Genomic DNA, 18,383 nt, shown 5'->3' with positions numbered 1-18,383 from the left:
GGTATAATTTTGTTGCTGTTGATGGGATTCTTTTGACTAAATCTGGCACAATGACTGGTGGACTAAGCGGTGCAATGGAAGCTAGATCAAATAAATGGGATGACAGCAGAATAGAATCTTTGAAGAAGAAACATAAGCTAGAGTCTGAAATGTCCGAACTTGGTTCCCCCAGGGAGTTGCAAAGAGAGGAGCTTGCTGTATCTGAGAAAATAACTGGACTTGAGAAAAAGTTACATTACTCGAAGTCGAACTGAATAATCTCATGGACAAGCTACGTAAATTGGCAACTGAGAAACATAATATTGAGAAAGAAATTGACCATCTGGAGCCAGGAAAGGAGGAGTTGGAAAGCCGTCTTACAAAAAACGAACAGAAGTAAGAAAGCGGGAGGAAAAAAAACAAATGAGATAGTGGACAGGATTTACAAGGATTTTAGCACATCAGTTGGTGTGACGAACATTCATGAATATGAAGAAAAGCAACTGAAAGATGCTCAAGCACTGCAGGGGACGAAGTTAAGCCTGAGCAATCAATTATCGAAACTGAAATACCAGCAGGAATATGAACAGAAGAGAGATATGCATGATCCGACTGCGAAGTTAAACAATACACATGAGAGCTTAGAGAAGAAGCTGAAGGGCATGCAAGAAAGAGAATGTCATGGTAAGGCTGATGCTGATGTATTTCAAATCAGACGGAAGAGCTGAAAGCTGAGGCTGAAGACTGGAAGTTGAAGTCAGATGAATGCGTGGCAACAATTTGTGAACTAAAGAAACAGAATGATAGTGCTGCTGCTGCATTGGCAAAACTGGATCGCCACGTGAAGTTAAAAGGAGTGATAACTAGTTCAACTTAGATCACGCCAGCGGGAGATTCATGAAAAGTGCGAACTGGAGCAGTTAAAGCTTCCTACAGTTAATGATCGAGTGGACACTGGATCATCCTCACAAGAACTTGACCATGATTACAGCCAGCTTACTGAAATCTACCTGCAAGTTATGCGGCTGTCTGATCGTGACAAACTTGAGGCAGAGTTCAAACAGAAAATAGGTACACTAATGCATGGCTGAGATTGAACGCACAAGCCCAAACTTAAAAGCACTGGACCAATATGAAGCACTTCAATCTGGTCTACTAATAAATTCATGAGGTAGCTGACAAGTATAACTCTGTCAAGCCAAGAAGGTATGAGCTGTTCATGGAAGCCTTTGATCATAATATCTAAAGGCATAGACAAAATCTACAAGCAGTCAACAAAAAGGTCACACACACCCACTCAGAGGAACAGCGTGTTTAAATCTAGAAAATGAAGATGATCCATTTCTACATGGACTCAGTCAAGTACAGGGCTATGGCACATACAAAGCGCTTTAGGGATATCACCCACACACAAAAAATCAGTGCTTTAGGGGTATGAAACAGTTATCTGGTGGGGAGAAGACTGTTGCTGCACTGGCATTGCTGTTTGCCATTCACAATTTCAGGCAATCACCATTCTACATACTGGATGAAGTCGATGCAGCTATCAGAGAGGAGGGGTCGGGAGGTACGTACCAGGTACCTGTTGGAGATGAGGCAGGGACGGCCGCCGGGCGGAGCGGAGAGGCGAGGGGCCGGCGGGTGGCGGCGGGCGGCGGCGGCGGAGTGGAAGTCGGGGCGGCCGCCGGGCGGAGGGGAGAGGCGAGGGGCCGTCGTCTGGACGCGGACCGCAGCGGCGGAGGTCCGCACCCTCGCCGCCAGAGTACGGAGCGCCATGGGTGGCGGATCGGGGTGGACGGCGGCGTCTCTCTCTCTCTCTCTCTCTCTCTCTCTCTCTCTCTCTCCGGCGCGGCGCCGCGATTTCTGTGCCCGTGCCCACTCCGTCCCGTCCGTTCCCCTGGCATATTAGCCGGTGGGCTCTTCGTGGGCTGAACCAAACAATCTCATTTTCCGTCCCCAAATGCGGCCCCAAGGGACCTCCAAATTAATCCGCTTGGGCGAGCAATCATGAACCCACCCCAAGCGGATTCATGAATTTGAAAAGATATTTAGGAAATAAAAAATGTTCGTTATTTCAAATAATGTTTATTAATTTGAAAAAGACATCATGAATTTAAAAAAATTCATATTTCATAAATGTTCATAAATTTTTTAAATGTTTTAGAATTTCAAAAAATGTTTCTAAAGTTAAAAATGGGAAAAAGAAGAAAACACACAAAAACGTTCGCGGTGATCTCTCTGGAACCGACTACATCTCGCAGACTGGCGGGGCTTCGTGCAGGCGCCGAACTAATAGGCCGGCTCAGGTAGCGAACCCCGCAATGTAGAAAAAAATCAGCAAAAATAATGCAGACTGGGTTCAAACTCGCGACATGTGTCTCTCATTTCCTAAACCAAGCCGCTTGAGCTGAACACATTTTTTGATTAATAAGCACCACAATGTTTTAAGTTGGACTCGCATAAAATTCCAAAAAAAAAGATGGACTGACGAGGATTCAAACTCGTCACCTCCTGGAAGTACGCAGTGGTACATAACCAGTGGAATGTATTTTTTTTTTGCTGTCTAATAATTGCAGCGTGGCCTATAAGAATTGTGAGCCGCGACCGATCTAAACATTATTTGGCATTTTGAACCCATTTTTATTTAGGAAAGCGGATAATTATTGAAAAAAATCAAGTTTGTGAACAAACTCTACAAATTGGGAAATTATTTGAAAACACGAACATTTTATGGAAAATTCAAACATTTCTCAATCTTGAACAAAGTTTAGATGAAGGGGACATTCTTGAACAAATTTGAAAACGTTAACTTTTTTAAAAAAATGGAACATTTATTGAAACTCTGAACAAAAATCTGAAAAGTGAACAAAACTCAAAAAACCAGGAACATTTCTGAACTTCTACACATTTTTTGAAACCCCAAACAAAATTTAGAAAAAACGAGTATTTTTATTCAAATTTGATATTTTTTTGAATCCATGAACAAAATTGTAAAGATAAGAACAATTATTGAACTTTCGAACAAATTTTTGAAACACCCAGACTAAATTTGACCAAAAAACTTTTTTTCAAATATGTGGAAAAAAATAATTTGTGAGAAAAAATTTAAAAGGAACATTTTTTTAACTTCTGAACAATTTTTTGAAAGCGTGAACATTTTTTAAATTCGGAAACAAAAGTTGAAAACGAGAATATTTTGTGAAGTTTTCAACAATTGATGAGCAACACAAATATTTTTTGAAAAAAAGAAATAAACTTGAAAACAGAAAAGGGAAAACGAAATAATGAAAAGAAAGAAAAAATAGAAAAAAGAACAAAAGGAAACAGGAAAATGAAAAAAAAAATGGGTTCAGGATCCTCCGAGAAGGCTCCCAGAACTGAAGAAAACCGGCTGTGAACCAGCTAGAGAGTTCCCAAAACCAAAATCGCTGAAACATTTAGGCTACGTTCCGTGCATAGGAATTCTGCACGCCCAATTTCCACAGGAATTTTTTCCTGTAAGCCTGTTTGCTCTGGAGGAATAAGGTGTGTCCATTCCACAGGAAAACTCCCTGGACTTGTACTTTTCATGGGAAAAATAACATCTACTCAGACCAGAGGAAACACCCTGTTGGAGACCTATGGCTTGCACTATTCACCTAAAGTCACTTCCTGTACCTTTTTCCATTCCATTGGTTTGCTCCCCTCCAGTCTAAACGCAGCCTTAACGGGCTGGCCCATCCCGAACGCTCGTTGATTTCCCATGTGCGTCGTCCGGCAGTTTGCCGCAGCGAGCGGTAAATAGGAAAAACCTGTCTGAAAACCATTTTCCCTTTCCTGACTGCGCGCAGCTGGGCCTATTCCAACGCCTTTGGTTGGCAGGCCTTTCTCTCCTACCGCATGTACAAAAGGAGCAAATCCCGCTCGGTTCTTCACCTCTTTTCCGCGCGTGATACAACAGGTGCGGTTGTTGTGACTTGAATCACTGTTGATATCCACAATATAATATACCAGTATATATATAATAGAAGAGAAAAAAAATGACATAATGTCGGCTGGCTGGCTGGGGCTGGAGGTTGATTTGGTAGTCGCCATGCCAAACCCCAACAGATAGATTTTCCATGTCTGCTCGCTGTGACACTGCCTAGGCTTTTTTTTACCCGGACTAATCTCTTTTCCATTATATCATCATGAAAATACATAGCCAATCCGAGATGTTCGGGAGACAGGAAAGGAAATGAGCAAGTTCAAAGCATCACTGGAAAACCAACTGCAAATGCTCGCAATAGAGGCACCACAACAAAGCTATCCTAAGAAAGCTCAAGGCCCATGCAGGGGCAAAACATATGACGCGCATATCCTCATAATTTTTGCGTTGTCCTTCAGCATCGACTCTCCACACTCCAAAGCAGCCCGGTCATCTGTTTTTAGCCGCCCTGCCCACGAGATTAAGTTCACACTTGTTGCAAAGACCACATAAGGGAGTTTTTGGATGTTTAAACTCAAAGGTAGCACAGTTTCCACAATTCCAGATGGCCCAGCACACATCAGCAAGATCACTTATATAAAACTTTTTTGCCACCACGCAAAAAGGTAAAAACACCTTGAATAGATGGCCCAGCACACAGCAGCAAGATCTTTCACTTTGAGAATGGACCTCCACAGGGGGGAGTCATTAAAGTTCTCATGTACATTAGCTAAGGTATTTGGCATGAATAATATCCTGTCACAATCCTTTTTCATTATCCAGCTTCCATCACCACTTAGTTAGGAGACTAAGATTTTGTTTCCTAGGGTATTTTACACCAAGGCCACCTTTGTTTTTAGACTGGCAAACTCTGGAGCATTTCACTACATGGCATGTTTTCTTGCCTTTCCCCCCATTCCAAAAGAACTTCCTTATGTGTTTATCAAGTTTTTCAATAAAGGTTTTGGATAAGAGGAACATATACATGAAGTGGTATGTAATACTAGATAAGGAGGAGTTTAATAGAATCAGTATGCCACCTGAAGAGGCGTAGTTACCTATCCAAGACTCGCATCTTTTCAAGTACTTAGTAACAATAAATACCAAGTCAACATTCTTAAGGGTAGTGTAGCTAACAGGGAACCTGAAACATTTCATTGGGAAGTGGCCAATTTGACAGCCAAAGATCTCTACATACTTGTTCAAAATAAGGTCATCTCCCCCCACACACAATATTTCACTTTTTTGGAAACTAATTTTCAGTCCTGACATGAGTTCAAACATATAAGGGAGGAGTTTTAAATTGACAACTTTGTCAATAGCATGCTCAATGCATAAAACAGTATCATCCACATATGGGAGTATAGCCACTCCATCGCTAATCATATGAGGGGCCAACCCAGTTAATAAATTGTTTTTCTAGTCATTAGTCACCATGTTAGTCAAGCACTCAATAACTAAGTTGAATAAAAAAAGGAGATAGAGAGTCATCTTGTCATACGCTCTTATGGCTTTGAAAGTAATGCCCAGTGTTTTTGTTGAATTTTGCCACTAACTGTTCTATTATGGAGGATTTTCAATCCAACTACACCGTGTAGGTTCAAACCCATGAAGCTCGTGACATTCTAAAAGGAATTCCTAGTTGACCTGATCGGATGCTTTCTCAAAATCTAGTTTCAACACAATCCATGTTTTTTTCTTAGCCTAGGTATGGTGAAGAATCTCGTGCAAAAGAACCACATCCATGATATTCCTCTTTTTGATAAAATCATTTTGATGTCGACTAATCAACTTGTCGACAAAGCATAGACCCTGTTGCGTGATCCCGGGTCCGCTAACCAGCGACCCACATGTGTCATGGGCCCGCTCCATGAGCGTCCCGACCCACCAACTAGGTCCAACCGGAGAGCAACACAAACTTATGATATGCCTTGAGCCCTCTCCCCCAAAAGACTAGTGTGATTGGAGGGAACACCCCGAACATTACAAGTCATGTTCTGCCTCGTCTCACAACCAATGTGGGACTAAATACGACAATCTCCCCTCACACATCGGTCGCCATGGGCCACCAACCACGACTAGCCACCTGTGAGTACATTAGGATTTATTTCGAGCACCTGAGCCCTAATACCAATTGTTACGCAATCCGGCCGGTCCACTAACCATCCTTTCCAACCCATGTGCATCATGGGCCCGCTCCACAATATTCTTGGCCCACCAACAAGGCCCAACTGGAGACCAACACAGACTTATGCGAGGCCTTGGGCCCTCTCCCCCCAAAAGACTAGTCTGATAGGAGGGTACGCCCCCACTGTTATAAGTCGTGTTCTGCCTCCTCCCACAACTGATGTGGGACTAAACCCAACAGACCGTATTGTCCAAAACTTTAGTAATATGTTTATAAGGGTTGAACGGTAAAGCTGACCGTCTTATCACGGATATGTCAGGCACTAAGTGAAAGTGCCAGTTATCGACCAGAGGGGGTGAATGGGAGATTTTTATGTATGTCTTCTAAATAGGCAATGTCTTTAAAGATGCGGAAGCTAAACAGAAGCAAAGCTAAGCAAGACAAGAGTAAAGCTACGTTATGCATGTGATGGCTCTATATTTTACGCATTTTTAGATCTTATTTGTTGCATGTTCTCTTCATATACATGTCCCATTGAACCAAATAGTTGTCCATTATGCATCATTATCGGCATTAATATTTTTCTTCTGAGCATTGTACACATAGTATTTTATTTATTTTTTATTAGTTTTCTTTGTTTCTTTGTGTCTACTTGTGATTTGGAGCAACCTAGGACCAAGCACTATGAAAGGATCAAAGATGAATTCAATACGGAGACACCCACGGGCGAGACTTAGTCATTTCGAAGGTTAGAAAAAGTCAATTTTACAAATTCTCAAAAATCAAGATCTAAAACCAGAAATGGATCAACGTTGTTCTCACAAATCCAACGAGCCCAAGAATGTCAAAATAGGAGTCTATATGAAGAAATGGCGACCGTTTTACCAAAGAAGGAAGGACAGAAGACGACGTGCCATATGACCATCCATGGTCATATGGCTCGTCGTGTAAATTCCACACAACTCCGAAAGTTTCCCTTCCAGACGGGATTCTTCATCGATTTCGTCTTGTTTGATCTCAAGAGATCCTTGGCTCGTAGAGAAGAGATTGTGAGAGGATTTGGCTCATCTAGTGCCCTTGGATGCAACCCATCGAGGAAGCTAGGGAGGCACCCTATATATCATCCTCAACCCTAGCCGCCGCCTACAACATGGAATTTATCACCATCACATCCAAGTCCATATCCATTGCTGCTCCATCCACCACCATAGAAGAGGGACAAGATCAAGGTTAGAAGAGGGGGCTCCACCATGCAAATACCGGCATTCGGGTCAATGCCCTCTCCACCATGTCAGCGGTGCCGTCTCCATCACCACCATCGCCGGTGTCGTCATCACCGCCATGCCTCCTACCTTCACTGGCTCGATGTCGTCTTGTAACTTTACTCTCTCCTCTATGTGTACCATTAACTTATTTGAGTAGTTGTACTTGTTCTCAAGGATACTGATGAACTACTTTATGATTGATCCAATATGCTCTTATTCATGTTCGAGTTAGTACTCTAACAAGTGTTGAGAGGAGGCCTCGCTTGCACTATTGCCATGATTGGCCGTGAAGGACCTACTCTCACTGTACGGGTTAGGATGTTTAGGGAATTCGAGGTGATAGTAAAACCTCAATTCCTAGTCTTTGCAAGTTCATAGGGGAGTTCAGGTATATCTAGCAGCATCCACGGGGAAACTCTTAATTGACCATATGTGACAACCGACGTGGGGAACCTGCGGTTGGTGGCGTATGTGGCATGAAGTATATGTTAGAGTAGAACATGTTCTGTACCGGAACCACCCACTTATGCATATGAAGAGTGGATATAGGATACGACAGAGAGAGTTTGCTCCGCACTTGATGCGCAGGTCATATTTGTGGTAATGACTTCGGAATCCTAGAGAACACTTTACTACTCAAGCACCTTCACCACTAACGTAGTATATTTTTATTCCTATTTTTACCTTCTTGTTCTTAGTGTAGTAAAAAACACTTTATCTAGTTTCCTAACAACGACTATTTCTAAAATTTGGCGATGTCTCTGAAAGCTAATACCCCATGGCCATCCCTGTCCCCTGATATATTAGCCGATGGGCTCTTTGCGGGCCGGGCGGTACATGTAGGAGACAATACCGACAGAAGTCCCATTTTTGTCCCCAAATGCGGCCCGAGGTAAAAATACCCCTCGAACATGAATTGGTATAGTTTACATAGGAATTTGAAAAAAAACACGAATTTTAAAAATATTTTTAGATTTAAAAAATATATCCAATTCTTTTCAAATGTTCACAATTTTTTTTTTGAATTTCATAAATGATTTCAATGTTAAAATAGAGAAAATAAAATAAAAAAACAGAAGAAAACCAAAAGGAAAAAAACTAATCAAGGAAGCTCCTAAAACCTTACCGGTGGAACCAAAACACAACATTTTTTAGCACACCAAAACATAGTAAAATGGGCCAGCCCATACATGTCCCATAGCATCTAAGAGTGTATGCTTAGCACTATCCCTAGACCCACGCGCACAATGGGAAACACCCTATTGCGAGATAGATATGTGCTCGCGGCAACTATATCTCGCTTATAGCAAGAACGAAGACGCTCTCGCCTGAAGCGTCCACAGTAACGGGTCGGCCCATTCACACACACCTAAAAGAAATAGAGAAGAAAAGGAGAGCACACAGGGATCTATCCCCGGTCTTTTGGATGTCGACCATCGCTGCTATCAACTACGCCCTCTTTCTGTTGTGGTAAGTAGTAGGGCCCGACCTACTTGAGGCAAAACGAGCCGGTTCCCACAGGTTTACTGCCTTTTCTTTTATTTTTTTCATGGGTTTTACTCCGTTATTTTCTCTGTTTTCACTGGGTATTTTTTTTATTTTATTTCTTTTTAGTTGTTGTTCTTCGTTTTCTTGATTTTCACTGGGTTTTTCTCCTTTCTTTGTTTTTCTTTGTTTTCTTTCTCCTTTGTCATCGGTTTTCGTTGTTTTCTCTTGGGTTCATATACACATTTTCTATATACATCCAATACATTTTGAATGCACCTTTAACATTTTTTGAATGCTTGATTAAGACTTTAAAAACCAGATTAACACATTTTTAATACATGGCCAAGATTTTTTCTGGACACATATTTTTTTTCTAAAATGCTTTATTAATGTATTTCATTACAAGTTTAATATTTTTTTAATATGTGGTCAACATTTTCTCTATGCACATTTAACGTTTCTCAAATACAAGTTCGACATTTTTTAATTCATGGTCAACATTTTTGCTATACACATTTATCATTTTTCAAATACAAGTTTAGCATTTTTTAGTACATGGTCAAAAAATTATATACGTTTAACATTTTTTAAGTGCAAGTTTAACAATTTTTTAATACATGGTCAACATTTTTTATACACATTTAACATTTTCAAATGTCTGATTAACATTTTCAACACTTGTTTAACATTATTTGCAAAAGCTTGATTGAAAATTTAAAATACATGATTGACTTTTTTCACACATTCTATATTTTTCGCATAGATGCTCAGCATTTTTTGTATACACGTTTAACATTCTTCAAATGCATGATTAACATTTTTTAAAACATTATGTAAAGTATATTTTTGTAACATATATGCTTATAGTTTTTGGGAGCGTAAAATAAGTAAAAAAGAAATTAAAAAAACAGGAAAAAAATGAGAGGCCTCCAGCGCACCTGGGCTGGCCCATTTGGGCTGCCTCGATGCGAGTGATCCTAGGTCTCGCTATAAGTGCGACATAGGGGCGCCCGATCGTTGCTTGGGAAGTGGCCTGGACCAGTAGGCAGTAGCACAGGACGGGCGAAGCAGTTCATAAACGGTTAGACTTCAAAAAAGGGTCATAAACGGTTAGACTTCAAAAAAGGGTCATAAACGGTTGGTTCGTTTGGCTAGTGCGTCAGGCCTTTTTTTTGTCCATTTTTTAGCGTAGTTTTATGTCTGATTTTATTTTTCTGTAGGTTTTTATTTCTTTTCGACATTATTTATTTTCATTCTTTGTTTTCCAGATTTTTCTGTTTTCCCTTTCTTGTTGCCTTTTTATTTATTTTTTGTTTTTTTTGTGTTTTTTCATTTACCTATGTTACGCCAGATGTTCTATGGATGGAAGCTATTTAATTTTTCAAACGTAAATTTTGTTGATTCTAGACCACAAGAATCAAAAATAGAAAAAACGAGCACATAAGCATCTCAATTTACAAAAATAGAAAAAACGAGTGCATAACCATCACAACTTAAATACGTATTTTATTGCATGACCAAAGGATAAATCTTATGCTTTAGGCAAGTTTGCGAAGCATTAGATCTCATCAAGATTTAAACTCGAAGGGTGCATGGATGTACTCCAAAATCATTGCACATGCATGATTGTAGATATATGCGGAATGGAACTGTGAGCTTTAGGAATCATTGTTACAAAGTTCTCAAAATCAAGATCTAAAACCACAAATGGATCGGTGTTGTTCTCGGTAATCCAACGAGTCCAAGAACGTCAAAATCGGAGTCTGTATGAAGAAATGGCGATCGTGTTACCAGAGAAGGCAGAACAGAAGACGGCGTACCATATGACCATCCATGGTCATATGGCTCGTCGTTTGACTTCCAGACAACTCCAAAAGTTTCCTTTAAAGACGGGATTCTACATCGATTTCGTCCCTGTTTGATCTCACGAGATCCTTGCCTCGTAAATAAGAAATTGGGAGAGGATTTGGCTCATCTAGAGCCCTTTGAGGCAACCCATCAAGGAAGGAGGCTAGGGAGGCTCCCTATATACCATCCTCAACCCTAGACGCCACCTACAACATGGCATTCATCACCATCACATCCAAGCTCATCTCCATTGCTGCTGCATCCATCACCATAGAAGAGGGACAAGATCAAGGGAAGTGTTGACATGGTTTTTGACCAAAACAAAATAGAGTGCAAATACTTTACCAAAAGTTAGATAAATGCAAATGGCAAAAATCCATTTAATAATGAAAGGAAACAATTTAAAAATAGTCGATCGTTCAAAGCAATGGCTAATGAAAATAATGGTATGATATATTGCTGAATGTTGATATTACGGACATCGAAAAGAGCCGGTAATTATAAAATGTGAAGGAAAAAATAATAATCATCAAGTTGTTTTCCTGAGGAAATTATAGAGGACAGATAGCTTGCATACATGTACCGTCACCGACGGTAGAATTCTAATGTCAACATAAAATCCCGGCATCTAAGATGGGCGCCGGTATCGGCAAAATATAACACGTATGAGCACGGCCCCACCAAAATGTCATTGTGAATTAACTAAATTTATAGAAAATATAACCTAAAGCCAACAATAACATTGAGTCGTTGGATAACACGTGCGTATGTACATACAGGTATAAGCTGTACGTATATGACATGGCCTATATAATCCAATACGTAATTGATTTCCTGATCAATGCACAGACATGCATGCATGTGTATTAGGTTCTCCAACTAAATCAAGAGGCCCATATCGTGTGTTAGTCCAAGCCATGCCTGCATGCAATTAAAGCTGGAAAACCCTATTCGCCGCATTCCGCGGCAAAATGTCGACCTCCCGCACACCCGTCGATCGTTCATGGGCCGGCTCATGACGGGTGCTTCATACAGAAAAAAATCCCCCCATGATCAATGCACAGACATGCATGCATGTGTATTAGGTTCTCCAACTAAATCAAGAGGCCCATATCGTGTGTTAGTCCAAGCCATGCCTGCATGCAATTAAAGCTGAAAAACCCTATTCGCCGCATTCTGCGGCAAAATGTCGACCTCCCGCACACCCGTCGATCGTTCATGGGCCGGCCCATGACGGGTGCTTCATACAGAAAAAAATCCCCCCATGATCAATGCACAGACATGCATGCATGTGTATTAGGTTCTCCAACTAAATCAAGAGGCCCATATCGTGTGTTAGTCCAAGCCATGCCTGCATGCAATTAAAGCTGGAAAACCCTATTCGCCGCATTCTGCGGCAAAATGTCGACCTCCCGCACACCCGTCGATCGTTCATGGGCCGGCCCATGACGGGTGCTTCATACAGGAAAAAAATCCCCCCATAATATGACACAAAGCGAGGAATCGAACCGCAAACCTCGCACTCGTAGAGCTGCGTTGCTAGCCACCAGAACTACACAACGCTACTGTCATATACATGAAGAGGTTGGCTATTATCTGTTTCTTTCTTTCGCGTTTTTCATTTCGTTATTCTTTTTCTTTCTTTCTTTTATTTTTGCTTTAGAAAAATCGCAATTTCAGAAAAAGTTCAATATATTCAATACTTTGTTCGGCTTCAAAAAATGTTCAAATTTATTTGTTCGGGTTTTCAAAAGACATGTTGTTCTTTTCAAAAAATGTACAAAATTTGTTTGTATTTTGAAAATTTGTTCGCTGTTTCAAAATTAGTTCGTGCTTTTCAAAAAAGTTTGTTTTTTCAAATTTGTTCACATTTTCAAAAAATATTTGGAATTTCACATTTGTTCCCATTTTTCAAATTTTGTTCCTGATTTCCAAAAAATGTTCGCGTTTTCAAATTTGTTTAAATTTTCAAAAAAGTTTTGGAATTTCACATTTGTTCCCATTTTTCAAAAATTGTTTGTTTTTTAAAAAATTGTTCGCATTTTTCATAAAATGTTCACGTTTTCAAATTTTGTTCCGAAATTTTCAAAATATGTTCCTATTTTAAAAATTGTTCACATATTCAAAATATTTGTTGGAGTTTCAAATTTTTGTTCGTGTTGTTTGACCAATGTTAGAACTTTGAAACATTACTTAACTTTTAGAAAATTGTTTATAGTTTCCAACATTTGTTCGAATAAAATCAAAATGTGTTAGAGTTCTGGCACTTTTGTTAGTTCTTAGACATTAGCGCTGCAAATTGGTCACTAGGAATCATCAGCTCGCATGGCATTCGATCACCCAGAGGTCTGTAGTTCGATTCCTTTGGAGAGCTTCTTTTTTAATTATTTTTACCTGTTGCGCTCCAGACCAGCGGTATCTTCCATGGGCCGGCCCAATCGGTGCCTCCCCTGTGCGAAGGGGCGCCCTTTTGCCGCAGAGTGCGGCGTATAGGCGCTCCCATTAAAGCTTAATCAAATAATTAGGCTTAATGGGCCCAAGACCTACACGTTATAAAAAACTTGGCCTAATTAAGCCCATACTTGCCGGTTAATTAGCAATAAAGAAATAAGATAAAGAAAGGAGCAGCCCACGTTCCCACGATCTCACGATTCCACGTACACAAAATGTGGGGAGCAACCAGAGCCTCGCAACGATCAGCGTCATTTGGCGCGCTCTTAACCATTCGCCACGTGTCGCGCTCTCCCTCCGGATTTTGTTTTTTTTATTTTTCCGCGCGCATTTTCGGCTTTTTAAACGGGTTTTTTCGACGTTTTGGTTTTCCCCGGTCTTTCTTAGCTTTTCGATAAAAAAAACTTTCGAAAAAAAATTTGCGCGAAAAAACGCGTTTTTTTTTCGCGAGAGTCACGGTTTTTCTTGCGCGAGAGTCACGGCCGTGCCTCTCGGAAAGGGAAAAACAAAACGCGTTTTCTGTTTTTTTCTTTCGCGAGAGTCACGGTTTTGCTTCCGCGAGAGGCACGGTTGTGCTTTCGCGAGAGTCACGGTCGTGCCTCTCGGAAAGGAAAAAAACCGTATTTTCTATTTATTTTCTTTCGCGAGAGTCACGGTTTTGCTTCCGCGAGAGGCACGGTTTTGCTTCCACGAGAGTCACGGCAGTACCTCTCGGACAGGGAAAAAGCACGTTTTTTGTTTTTTTTCCTTCCACGAGAGTCACGGTTTTGCTTCCACGAGAGGCACGGTTGTGATTTTGCGAGAGGCACGGGCGTGCCTTTTTCGGAAAGGGAAAAAATCCGTGCTCCCGGTTCAGTTTTTTCGTCTGGTTTTGAAGATCTATCAACGCGGGATCTAGTTTTGAAGATCTCGACGCAAGGAATCCAACGGTGAAAATGGTTCGAGATTTAGATGCACGGTTTAAGAGATAAAACATTTTGAATAAACGGATTTACGAAAAAAATGGAAAACTCCCAGGTTGCGACAAGTGGTGCGCTGCATGTGCGCCACTTGTCGCGACCAGGAAAGGTGAAGTGTTCTTTGCAATGAATACTCTTTAATTAGTGATTTCGAAACGTGGGCAGGCGAGCGCGGCAGCGATCCAAAAATCAGCGCTAGCTCCAGCCCTCCCTATAAATACCTCCTTGCTCAGCATACACAGGGTCGGCCCTTAGTTCGTTCCTCTCCTCTGCTAAAAATCATACACACATACAGTAGCACAGGAGGAGAGAAGGAGGCAGGCATCCTACGTGCAGGAGGTTTGAAAGGTGAGATTCAATGGCTCTCCTCTAGCCCCTGGTTTGGCCATTGCAGGTCAGGGAGCTTTCTTCTCCTTCCTCTTCTAAATTTCTAGCCCTTTGTTCGGTCATCATGGTACAAATCAAGGGGCATATTTCATCTTCCCAAAATTCTTGTTCTTGGTTTGGCCATCGCGGTACAGATCAAGGAGCATGTTTCATCTCCCCAAACTCTTGCCCTCGGTTCGGCCATTGCGGTACAAACCGAGGTGCATGTTAATCTACATTAAAATTTCATCTTTGGTTCGGCCACCACGGTACAAACCAAGAAGCATGTTATATCTACCTCAAATTTTCGTGCTTGGTTCGGCCATCGCTGTACGAATCAAGGAGCATGCATATTTCTTTTACATGTTGCATATGCTTCGTCCTAATGATCTTCTTCTTGGTTCGGTCCCCTTAGCGACACAAGCCAGGATGAGCGTCTCGTTCCTTGGTTTGGTCCCTATACGTGGATACAAATCAAGAGAGTATCATAGGTGCGAAAACCTCATAAAAAATTGTCTTGGTTTGGTCATCATAAACGAAATGCTTATGACTAAGTTGGAGACAAATTATGAACATGCTAAACAAAATTCATAATTGTTGTTCGGTTACGCTACGGACATTATGTGTCGTGCTAGTTGTAATATGGACAAGAATATACCAAGACTTTCCTTCACTTGGTTACGCTACACGAGGGCATTATCTTAATGCTACTTGGTGTTAGTAGTAATACAAGCAAGGCAAGACTTAATTAAAAATGCATTCATGCAACACACGCAAAGACCAAAATCATACGAGATGTATTATAAAACATGCTGCACAAAAAAAAGCCAATCTCACTTGGTTACGCTACACGTGGGCATTATCATAATGTTACACGGTGTTAGTAGAAATACAAGTGAGAGAAAACTAAACAAAATATTCAGGCCACATATTTAGTCCAAATCAAATAAAATATGGCATGAAATGCTCCAATGCTATAAGAGCCTAAACTATTAGCATGGTCATAAATGGATATCACAAACTCACTTTACTTGGGTTATGCTACACACGAGCGTCAATGAAATGGCGCTATGTGGAGTTAGTGCCAATACCATGTAAGGTACAAACATAAACAAAAATGATAGATGTCAGATGATTCATGCAGTACCATAATTTCTCCACAGACCTTTGCTTGGTTACGCTGCACGCGGGCATTATCTTAGTGCCACACGGTGTTAGCAGTAATACGAGTGAAGCAGAACTTAATAAAAGTAGGTTTACTCCACATCCACACATGCATACAAAATTCATGCAAAATACATGATAAGGAATATTCCATGTAGCCCACATAGGCCTTGAACAAACAAAAATATCATAAGAAAACTCCACTCGGGCCAGGCTTGATACTGCGTGGACTCAGAGTCAACAAAATATGGCACATATCATATGCACCATAAAAAGCATCAAAATTGTGTCAGAAAGCTTCAGTCCGTTATGCTACACGCGGGCACCACATCAGTGCTACGCAATGATAGTAGTAATGTGGTGATGCAAAACTCATTAAAATTGGCATGCCACATATATCCATGTCACCAACCGAATATACCGTGCAAAATTCCTAGAGGAAAATACATACACATATCCTATGTGCCAAACGTAGGATAAAACTATGCCTAGCCAAAATCAACCTGCATTCTGCATATAAATGAGGTTCAACACAAACAAATTGTTGCATGCCAGGAAAATATATTCCCAAACATCACACATGAAATCATGGAGGAGTATTTGCATGGAACCAAACTTCAAGCTCACCGAGCAGGAGTTCGTCATCAACCGCGAAGAGGATTTCTCTTGTAGTATATTGTAATAGGAATGTGATGTAATCCTATGTAATAGAAATGTTGGAATTCTTAATCAGGGGTTTTCTCTTTGGAGATGTAATTAACATAACTGTTATGTAAATGTCAGAGTTCTGGAAATAAAGTTCTGTTTTTATTTCATGCATTTAAATTATTCACTCTGTATCAATGACGTGGACGCGTGCCTCACGCCCGCCATTTTCCCGTCATCAGGAAGAAAAGGGCGCTCCACCATGCAAGCACCGCCATTCGGGCCGGTGCCCTCTCCACCACGCTGGCTGTGCCATCTCCATCACCACCATCGTCAGCGCCACCACCATCATCAACTGCCTCCTCGCTTCATCGGCTTGACGCTGGCTTGTAACTTGACCCTCTCCTCTATGTGTACCATTAACTTGTTTAAGTAGTTGTACTTGTTCTCAAGGATACAGATGAACTACTTTATGATTAGAATTATTATGACTTCCAAGTGATCCAATATGCTCCTATTCATGTGCGAGTTAGTATTCTCACGAGTGTTGGGAGGAGGCCTGATACGTCTCCAACGTATCTATAATTTTTGATTGTTTCATGCTATTATATTATCTGTTTTGGATGTTTTATATGCTATTTTATATTATTTTTGAGACTAACTTATTAACATAATGCCAAGTGTCAGTTTCTGTTTTTTCCTTGTTTTTAACTTTTACAGAAAAGGAATATCAAATGGAGTCCAAACGGAATAAAACTTTACGGTGATTTTTCTTGGACCAGAAGAAACCCACGAGACTTGGTGAGTGATAACCCACAAGTATAGGGGATCAATTGTAGCCTCTTTCGATAAGTAAGAGTGTCGAACCCAACGAGGAGCTAAAGGTAGAACAAATATTCCCTCAAGTTCTATCGACCACCGATACAATTCTACGCACGCTTAACGTTCGCTTTACCTAGAACAAGTATGAAACTAGAAGTACTTTGTAGGTATCGTTGGATAGGTTTGCAAGATAATAAAGAGCGCGTAAATAAAATCTAGGGGCTGTTTAGATAAAGACACAACTAAGTTAGTTTTAGTAGAGAGCTTGTTGTCACACAAGAAAGTTATTTGTCCCTAGGCAATCGATAACTAGACCGGTAATCATTATTGCAATTTTATTTGAGGGAGAGGCATAAGCTAACATACTTTCTCTTCTTGGATCATATGCACTTATGATTGGAACTCTAGCAAGAATCCGCAACTACTAAAGATCATTAAGGTAAAATCCAACCATAGCATTAAAGCATCAAGTCCTCTTTATCCCATACGCAACAACCCCCTTACTCGGGTTTATGCTTCTGTCACTCAAGCAACCCACTATAAGCGAATCATGAACGTATTGCAACACCCTACAGCGGGAATCCCTCATGCTTGCACGACACAGAGAGCACCATAGGACAGCACCAATAATAAAACATGCAACTCAAACCAAACGCGATCAACAATTAACCCATAGGACAAAACAGATCTACTCAAACATCATAGGATAGCCATACATCATTGGGAAATAATATATAGCGTTGAGCACCATGTTTAAGTAGAGATTACAGCGGGTAAAAGAGGAGTTACACCGCTGCATAGAGGGGGGAAGAGTTGGTGATGACGGCGGTGGAGTTGGTGTAAATTGCGGTGATGATGATGGCCCCGGCGGCGTTCCGGCGCCACCGGGAGAGAGGGGGAGAGGGCCCCCCTTCTTCTTATTCCTTGACCTTCTCCCTTGATGGGAGAAGGGTTCCCCCTCTGGTCCTTAGTCTCCATGGCATGGGAGGGGCGAGAGCCCCTCCGAGATTGTATTTGTCTCTCTGTCTCTCTCTATTACTGTGTTCCCTGATTATGGCCTTTCACGGTTTCTTATATTCCCGGAGATTCGTAACTCCAATTGGATTGAAATTTGAACACGATTTTTATCCGGATATTAGCTTTCTTGTGGCGAAAGAAGGGCTCCAACCGCCTTACGGGGTGTCCACGAGGGTCAGGGGCGTGCCCCCTTGCCTCGTGGCCCCCTCGGGCATCGTCTCGCATTGATTCCACTTCCCAAAATTCACATATATTCCAAAAAAAATTCCGTCAGTTTTTATCCCGTTTGGACTCCGTTTGATATG

General features: G+C 41.1%; 1 pseudogene; it reads left to right on the top strand.

The window, feature by feature from the left end:
• Positions 1-149: 149 nt before the first annotated feature.
• LOC123170568 (structural maintenance of chromosomes protein 1-like) lies at positions 150-707 on the top strand (annotated as a pseudogene).
• The last annotated feature ends 17,676 nt before the right edge of the window (positions 708-18,383 follow it).

Source organism: Triticum aestivum, chromosome 7D (genome assembly GCF_018294505.1).
Source record: "Triticum aestivum cultivar Chinese Spring chromosome 7D, IWGSC CS RefSeq v2.1, whole genome shotgun sequence".
Taxonomy (NCBI): Eukaryota; Viridiplantae; Streptophyta; class Magnoliopsida; order Poales; family Poaceae; genus Triticum; species Triticum aestivum.
This window is presented reverse-complemented; position numbering and strand designations above follow the sequence as displayed.